This window comes from Tupaia chinensis, unplaced genomic scaffold (assembly GCF_000334495.1).
Source record: "Tupaia chinensis unplaced genomic scaffold, TupChi_1.0 Scaffold000513_1, whole genome shotgun sequence".
In the NCBI taxonomy this organism is placed as follows: domain Eukaryota; kingdom Metazoa; phylum Chordata; class Mammalia; order Scandentia; family Tupaiidae; genus Tupaia; species Tupaia belangeri.
In genome coordinates, this window is record NW_006160026.1 from 3,022,579 (window position 1) to 3,032,393 (window position 9,815).

Here is a 9,815-nt window from a genome sequence, read left to right on the forward strand (position 1 = left end):
TCCCTCTTTCTCTCTCTGTCTCTGTTTCTGTCTCTTTCTCATGGAAAGAAATAAATACTTTTTATTTTTAGTCCCACAGATTTTCAGATCTTTCCTGCTACCCACTTGCCTTTGCCCGACCCCATGGCAGATGATTCATGTCTTCTCGTAACACAGCTCTCAGAAGTGAGATCCTCCAGATGGCCTCTGACTCGTGCAGAGAAGAGAAATGTTGTTATTGCCACGATACGGACTTAGACTTGTTGACTCTTGAAGTAAACCCAAATATCTACTGTTTTTAAACTTAACCAAACCCCAAAATCTGCTTGTTTAGCCAGACATTTCATAAGTCAACTCAGAGTGAAATCAAACCGATCTATTTAAATTTCAACTTCATCTGAGATCCCTAATGGACACTGAGCAGCCAGTAAGTCATTTCCATTGTTTCAGTATCTTCCCATTAGTTTTATTTAAAAGTTAATTTGTATATGAAGGCAGAACTTATTTCCTCACCCCATTTACAGTCACAAATCAAATTTCAAAGAGGCTGGTTATCCTTGTTTGCCTAGGCAGGGTCTCTCTTCCCTTCCCTCAGCTCTGGCTGTTATTTTGGAGATCCCCACGGAAGTCTCATGTGGGCTCTAAACTGGCCTCTCAGGCCACCTGCTCCAGGTCCTTTGTGGCGGTCAGTTGCTCCTAAAGGCCTCCCACCAGGGGTCTGGCACTTTTCAGCTCATAGCTCCAAGCACCCAGCACCAGTCGCTGATATTTCTCAGGGCCTCCAGAACCACAAACTGAAGAGCTACCAAGAGACTGCTCTCATACCACCCAGGTACTCTTTGTCCCTGACCCTGTAGGATTTTGTCCCGCCTCTGTCCCAAAAAGCCTCCTCTGCTCAATGTCCTCTGCAGGGATGGCCAGAAGCGGTGCCTTCGAGGGGCTCTGCTCCCGCCCTCTGCATCTGTCCTCCCCAAAGGAAACAAACACAGTACGGAAAGCATGACTAGAAGAATTGTTTTTTTAACTGCCAGAGAAAGACAGCAATAGAGGAAGAGGGAGAAATCATCTCCCATGGGGAATGATCACACTCCAATCCCTTCTCTTCCATTTCTATCCCATTAAGAATTGGGACCCATCCAGCATGTTCTTCAAGCTGCCAGGGCCGGGTTTGAAACAGGGTAGGTCATGTGGGATTCATATCCCTTAACACTAGACTACAGGGCCAACCCATGACTAGAAGCATCGCTAGAATTCTTTGCCATTTTTCTTTTTTGTTTTTAATTCCTAACATCTATGCTAAGCAAATAGTGTGTTTGTCTGAAACCCTGGAGCTCACCTCACACATTTCCTGTGTCCTTTTCCGATCCCTATTGTGTTTGGATGATAAAGGGAATGCTATTTAAACAGAGAGAGAATGCTAAAATGTTAAAGCCAGAAATAAATATCCATCTCCTGAGAGTTCTAAGAAATTACACACACACACACACACACACACACACACACACACACACACTCAGTTTCTAACAAAGCTAAGAGCCAGCATTATATTTACCTAGAAGCTACAAGAAATTTTTAAAAAGTCATTGAGAAATTATTATTTTGTGTTAAATCCCCAATAGTTCATCCAATTTGTTGTCTCCCCTTACCCTAACCTTTTATTTTCCTGCTCATTAGATACCAGCTATGTTTCAGTTGGAAAAGGCTGATGAATCCCGCAGAGCTAGTGCTAGAAAACATGAAGTCTCTTTTTTTTTTTTAACTGTAAGTTGAACAAGTTTTTCCTTGAGGGCAAATGCTAAAAAAAGATAAGCTGGTGAATCTCATAGTTCTCTGAGCTTGAGAGCCGATATGCCCTTCCTTTCAGTTCTGCTGTTGTCTCTGAAGTGGTCTCTGATCCAGGCTCTCTGTGAGTGGTGGGAAAGTCACCACCCTTTTTCGTGCCTCACTTTACTCAGGCGTAGAACGGGCTTCCATGGTGCCTCTAATGACCACTGCCTGGAACATGGTACCCAGCAAGCCAGGCGCAGAATCCTTGCATCCACTCCTTTACACTTAAGAGATGTCTTGAGCAGGGGTCTCTTAGGTTCATTCACCCAACAAATGTTTATTGCGCACCAGTGAGGTGATGGGCACCACTCTGGGATATCTCAGTGACCACAAACAAACCAACGAAAGAGACAAACATTTCTAGACGTACGCTTACATTCTACTGGGGATGCGGTAAACAAACAAAATAATTAGCAACTGACATAATATATTAGAGGTATTAAAGTCCGTGAATCAGAAAAATACAGCAGAGGCGATAAGGGGAGATCAAGTGGACTAAAGTGTAGTGGAACAAAGCCATTTTTAAAAACTGCGGTAAGGGGCCAGCAGGTGGCATAGTCATTAAAACAGTGGATTACACATGGCTGACTGGTTTGAGTCCCAGACATTGGACTGAAAAATGTGCCAGATGTGTGTGTGTGTGTGTGTGTGTGTGTGCATGCCCAAAATCCTGAGAGGAGAAAGGAGAAGGGATTGCAGAATGACTATCCCTCTTGGAGGGTGATTTCTCACTTTCCCCCTCTCTCCTTCTGTATCTCTCTCTGGTGAGAACACATGCCCTATGGCAAAAAACAAAACAAAACAAAAAACAAACAAACAAACAAAAAAACACAAAACACCCAGAAAAAAAATAAACAAACTGTGGTAAAATATACATAACACAAAATTGATCATTTTTGGTTCAAATCCTGGGCTTGGTGGCTTGTGTGTGTGTGTGTGTGTGTGTGTACCCCAGATCCCTAAGGGACGGAAAAATGGAGAAGTAGAGATTGCAACATGACCATACTCCATTTTGGGTGTGTGTGTGGGGGCTCTTTCTCTCTCTCTCTCTCTAGCAAAAATTCCTGCACCCTAGCGATTTTTTAAAAATGACAATTTTAACCATTTTTAAGCACACAGCTTAGTGGCCGTAAGCACATTTACATTGTTGTGTTTCTGCCACCACCTCACATCTCAGAAATTTTTTATCCTGCCAAGTGATGAAACTCTGTCCCTATTAAACAACAGCTCCCCATTCTCCCTCTCACAGCCCTGGCCACCATTCTCTGCTGTCTCCATGACTGTGAGTACACTAGGTGCTTCGTGCATGTGGAGGGAGACTCCTGCTTACTGCCAGCAGCCAGCATGGCACTCGGTGGATGCTCCAAACGTACATAAGCATTGTTGATTAACCTCTAAGAGATCAGCCCTACAAACACACTGATGTTCCTTGGGAAATATGAAATTATCATGACATTCTGAGGTGTGTATTAACGTGCAGATTCTGGGGCCTCCTCTAGACTTCCTGAAGCAGAATCTGGAACAGTATATTGGGAGATGAAAGGAGTTGTAAACAGGCCCTGACGGTCATTCCTACGTGATTACGGGTAATGCCAGCTCTGTAAACCCTAAACCCAGGTATATAGGGTCAAGACAGCGAGGGAAGGGCGTGGTTGCAAGGTGATTTTCCTTCCCCCTTATTTCATGTTTCCATGGAAGGACCTTGTTTAGAGTAACACTCCAAGCCTTTGCCATATGATTGGAGGGTGACAATAATGAAGTAGAATTATTAGATAAAATAAAAGGCTCTGAACGGTGGGGCAGATCCTGAGAGGCCGCTAGCGGAGGTAGGTGTGCCTGCAGTCCTGCCTGAGCTCTCTGAGGCAGGGCCATCCCCATGACTAGACTAGAGGGGACAGAGAATGCTAGCAGATCCTTTGGGCTAGATGTACAAAGCCATGATCAGCCCTGTGTTTCATCCCTCGTAAGGATGACATTCTGATTTCCATCTCTCCAGGTGCCACAGCTCTGTGCTTAGAAGGGGGCAAAAGCGTGTTATTTATTGAACCCCTCAGAACTCTGCAGCCCGTCTTGGTCATGAATGGGAACTCACAAAGTGTCATCCTACCTCTTCTCCTGCAGTACTCCCCACCTCCCTTTTGACTTTCCTTATGTGCTTCACTCAACAGATGGTTAAATCAACTTTCTCTGGGCCAGACTCCAGCTCTACTGCCTGTTGCTCTCAGAGAAATAGAAGAGAAGTTGCATTTCTCCACCTGCCTGGGAGACCCAGCATTGTGCTGGCCACTTTACATGATCCCGTTTTTATGTTCCTAAGTGCCTTTCGTTGTCCCCGGATGAGGACACAGAAGTTCAGCAGTGAAACCACTTGCCATAGATCTGCCCAATTCCATCCGTGGCTTCATGCGTTAAGCCAGTGGTTTCTGAGAGGATTTCCTAGGGTTCTAAAAGGCGCCTGCGGAGCCGCAATGGGAAAGGCAAGGAAGAGCTTTTACAGGATCCCAAGCCCTCCCCTCGGTTCAGCCCAAGTCACAGCCTTTCTGTGCTTGGTATAACTATCTGTCTCTGATTCTAGAATATATTTATTTTCTCTCATTTGAACACTTCCATGCTGTCAAAAGAAGCTCATCTCAAAAGAGCAGCAGTTCCTTTACTATTATATGTGTGGCTCTTCAGACTGATTATTCTGTTATTTTCATTTCCTGAAAACCAGGGTTAGCTCAAGAAAAGTCCTTAACAACATGCTAACTGTAAATGGTAGCCCTCACTCTAAACTTGCCCTGTCCAGAGCATCAGACAAAGACCTTGCTGGGTTCTAGCGGCTTTCTGATTTGGTAGTCCATTGAAGAAGGGCGTCTGAAAGCTGTCATATGCTGTTGATGACTGTCTGCCATGTCCTGCCTGAAATTCCATGATTGCTTATAAGAGAGGGTGGTCGAGGTGGGCAGGAAGGGCAAAAGGAAGACGCATTTAGAACACAAAAGAATATAAAGTTCTCTGGAAAAAAAATTCTGTCATTTTTGCTTTATAAAAAAAATTAATTAAAAAAGAAAAATGCCTGGGACCAGCAGATGGTGTGATGATTGTCACTCGACTCCCACATAGATGACCACAATTCCGTTCTTGGACCTGGCGGCTTAACACGCACATGCAGCCGAGTGCGTGTGCGTGCATGCCCACATTCCTGAGAGGAGAATGGAGGAGAAGTGATTGTGGCATGGCCATCCCCCTGTGGGGGGAGGGGTGATTCCTCACTTGCTGTCTCTCTGCTTTTCTCTGTCTCTCTGGCGAGCACTCGCACACTATAGCAAAAAACTCTCTTAAAAAAAAAAGTGTCTTTAATAAGGGAACCAGCAGCTAGCGTAATGGCTATGTCGCTGGACTCCCACGTAGTCGACCGTGGTTCACGTCCCGGACCCGGTGGCTTAAAACTCACGCCGGGCGCGTGTGTGTGCGTGCCCAAGATCCCGAGAGGAGAATGGAGGAGAAGGGATTGCGGCATGACCATCCCCCCCTGGGGAGTGATTTCTCGCTTTCTGTCTCTATGTCTCTCTCTGTCTGTCTGTCTGGCGAGCGCACGCGCCCTATAGCGAAAACCTCTCAAAAAAAAAAAAAAAAGTGTCTTTAATAAAGCTGCGTACAGTTTGGCTTGGGGAAAAAAATAAAACTCATCCAAATGTAATTAAATTGATGGTACAGGGACTAGCAAATGGCATGGTGGTTAAGGTACTGGACTCCTACATGCCAACTGCAGTTCGAGTTCTGGACCTGGCAGCTTGCTTTCTCACTTTCTCTCTCTCTTTCTCTCTGTCTCTCTCTGGTGAACACATGTACCTTATAGTAAACTAAACTAATGATAGTAATAATAAAGAATAAAGTAAAATAAATAATTCTAAAAACAATCGATGGTATATTTCATAATGGCAGTTGGAGAGCTGGCATACCTCTTATTTCCTGATATTAGTACAGGTATGCCAGCTTGTTTGTGGGCAGTGTTTACATTATATATATTTTACTTTTCTCTTTTAAAAAGTTAATTTATTAGTATTTATTTATTGAGAGAGAGAGAGATAACCCTGAAAGGGTCTTGCCATGCCATAACACTCCCCTCAGCCTCTCAGCCAGTCAGGAACATTCATGTGCACAGGCATGTGTTTGGCACATTCATGATGACCCGGGATCTGGACCCAGGCTTCCCGTGTGTCTCCAGGATCATCCAGTGGTGCCCTACCACCATAGTTGGCCCTATATATTTTTTCTGCCTTACTGTCTTTCATTTCTCTGTATCTTTACAGTGTGTCTCTTGTAAGCAGCATGTAGTTCCTTTTTTAAAAAAAATCAGCAATCTTTATCTCCCCCCCCCACCCCGAAGAGGTTTTTGCCTTATAACGTATGTGCTCACCAGGTAGAAAAACAGACAGACACAGTGAGAGGGAACATGAACAATCACCCCCCAGCTGGAATGGCCATGTCTCAATCCCTTCTCCATTCTTCTCCCGAGATCTTGGGCATGCACATGCATTGCCTGGCTTGATTTTTAAGTCACTGGGTCTGGGACTTGAGCCATAGTTGGCCATGTGAGAGTCCAGTGATATAATTGCTATGCCATCTGCTGGCCCCAACAATCTTTATCTTTCAATTTGAGTATCTAGTCCAATTACATTTAATGCAATACTTGATATATTTGTGTGTGTGCATGTGTGTATGCATTTAATTTATGATTTATCAAGGTATAAGGACTGGTTCCTTATTATGCTCTGAAACCCTGTCTTTCCTCACTATTCTCCATTGCTAAAAAAATAGTGTAGATACAGTCAGAATGCAATAAAAATGTAGAGAAACATAAATGCAAAACATTTCCCAGAAATCATTTCCATTTTCACAGCTGCCAGTGATGCCTGAAGAAACTTCAGCAGGGATTTTAGAAGAAACTCCAGCAGGATTTTTAGCAGCTTGTGTCGGGCGAGCCCGGCCCTGCCTGTGACTCCCTAGGAGTATGTACTCAGAGCTAGCCCTGATCAGATGACATCATGACAAGAAAAGTTCAATTGAAAATTAAGGATACATTTCTCTAAAGCGTCTCTGGTTCTGGTTCTGATTTCTGTATTTGCTATTAATGAGTGAAATCTACTTTGAAGCAGAAAAGCCCAGACTCTAAGCTCCTTAGAAGTAGGGACTATAACATCTTGTTAGCTATTTGCCTGACATTGATTAAATTCTCATTTAAATATTTGTGGAATGAATAAATAAACACAACATACGCAGCTTAAAGATCTGCCTGTCTCAGTCAGGATCTTGCTGTCCAGCCTTTTAACAAATCAATTCCCACTCCCACTGCTGTTTTTAAAAATTATTTAATTTTATCTATCATAATTCTTTTTAAAAATGTGCTACAGGGCATGTGCACTCACCAGAGAAAGACAGACAGAAAGACGGAGAAAGCAAGCCACCAGGCCTGGGACTTGAACCTCAGTGGGCCATGTGGGAGTCCAGCACCTCATTCACCATGCCACCTGTTGGTCCCCAATTCCCCTTTTGAGTCCTAATTCTTCTTGGAATATTACAAAAATGTGAGATGTGTTTCCTATCATACAAAAATAAGATGATCTTTAAAAGCAAAATCACATAGTGAGAAGGTCATCTCCTTTTAATTCTCTCAGTGGTTCTGTCTCAGTTTTTTATTAGCAAATTGTTATAATCTCTTAAACACTTGCTCGTGTCCTTTCTCCACTTTTAACAAATCCGGGATAAGTTTCAGGTTCAGAGTCTTGTTCAAAATAATTTTAATAATTCCATGCCACCTGCTGGCCCAGCATGGTTTCATTTTTGTCTCATTTTGTACAGTCACCTTGTACTTATGACAAGTAATCCTGTTTATGATACTGATATCCTTTGAAGGGCCAGATGGTGCTGCAGCAGTAGAATATGATGCTCTGTGAGGCAATCCTACGTGTAAAGGCTCCTTGTTCAAGTCTGGAGACCTCCTCAAGTACACCAGGCACAGGCCTGCCCATGATTGGGGCGAGTGGAAGGCTGGAGGTGATCAGCATCAGGATCCTATTGAAATTGTGCTCTCTCTTTCTCTCTCACCCACAGAAGAAACAAATACACTTAAAAAATTTCCTTTGTAAACAAATTCAATTTTTAAAAAGTAGGTGGAAGGAAAATAGTGACAATGCACATAATATGTGAATTAGAACGAAAAGCTTGAAGATGTATTCAGAAGTTGGCATTTGCTAAATTTTTGGCTGCTAAACATCTGAACCCCACCCTGACTGGGAGGAATATTCCAGATGTGAGTGAGTCTTGGTGGAAGACAGCATCCCCTCATTTTATGGGAGCTGACAAGGATGGCCTAGGTGTGGGCAGGAGGTCTGGACTGGGAATGAGTGTTCCCAGGATTTTATGTATGCAGAGAATTATGCAAAATGCAGGTATAAGGAATTCCCATAGAGGTTGACAGGTGAGTCAAAAGCCTATCAACATATATCTACTCCAGTGAAAAATATGCCCACCCTATGACCCATTAATTCCACTGGAATTATTAGGTCGTTGAGAAAGCCATGACGTATTTTTCTATGCAAAAATGCATCATGACTTTCCCGACGACCTGATAATATACTTAGAAAGAGATTAGAGCATATGTCCACCAAAAGACAGGTATTTCACAGCAGTGTTACTCATTATAGCCCAAAACTAGAAATAATCTAAGTGTCCATAAAAAGTAAAAGGGATAAAACACCTTCATACAACCATACCACAGAGTACTACACTGCAACAGCAACAAAAAACACACAATTACTACGAGCAACCACATGAATGAATCTCACAGATCTAATGAAAAGGAGAGATAGAAAACAACACACAACTCAGGCACAAGGGTATACACGGACAAGAAATTGAATGGTTCCGCTACTATGAAGTTCAACAGAAGGCAAAACTAATCTAGAGTATCAGATGTAAAAAGAGTTGATTACCTTTGAGAGACGATGTCTTGACTTGGAGGGGAGCACAAGAAGGCCTGCTGAGGTGCTAGAAATAGTCTATATTTTTTTTAATAAAAAGGGGTTACATAGGTGTAGGTTTTCCTTGATTTCCAAGGGAGTTACATCCCCCAAAACCCATGGTAAATTAGAAATACATTTAATATCCTGGAACCTGCAGATGTTGTAATGGTTACGTCGTTTTACTCCCACGTGATCGACTGTGGTTTCAGTGCTCGACCTGGTGGTTTAAAACTCACACTTGGCATGTATTTGTGTGTGCTCAAAATTCTGAGAGGAGGCTGGAGGAGAAGGGGTTGGGCGTGGCCATCCCCCCAGGGGGTGATTTCTCGCTTTTCATCTCTCTGTCTCTCCAGTGAGTACATGCACCCTATACCAAAAATCTCTCTTTAAAAGAAAATACATTTAATATTCTTAACCTACCAAACATCATAGCTTAGCCTAGTAGCCTAGCCTACCTTATTCATGCTCAGAGCACTGACATTAGCTTGCAGTTGGGTGAAATCATCAAACACAAAGTCCATTTTATAATAAATCGTTGACTATTTCATGTAATTTATTGAATACTGTACTGAATGTGGAAAATGGAATGGCTCTATGGGTTCTTAAATTATGACTTCTACTGAGTGCATAATGCTTTTACACCATTGTAGAGTCAAAAATTTATAAGTCAAACTATTATCAACTGGGGATCATTGATATTTGAGATATATGCACAAGAGTTGTGTACTTGCACTGCCACAGTGGCAGGTGCAGCTAATACGCTGTGCTCCATGGGCTGGAACACATGAAAGGCCTGGGTTTGTTCCCCAGTCCAACGTAAGGGCTGAGTGAGGTGTGAGGTGTTGCAGGCCAGTAATCCCAGCAACTAGGGGAGGCGGAGACAGAAAGATTGCAACATGGTAAGACCCTGCCTTAAAAAAAAAAAAAAATGTGTGTGCATTAACTCCATAAAGTGGCATTTCTGTTAAAAACACAACCAAGTCCTGTTGCCTGAGTAGTGTT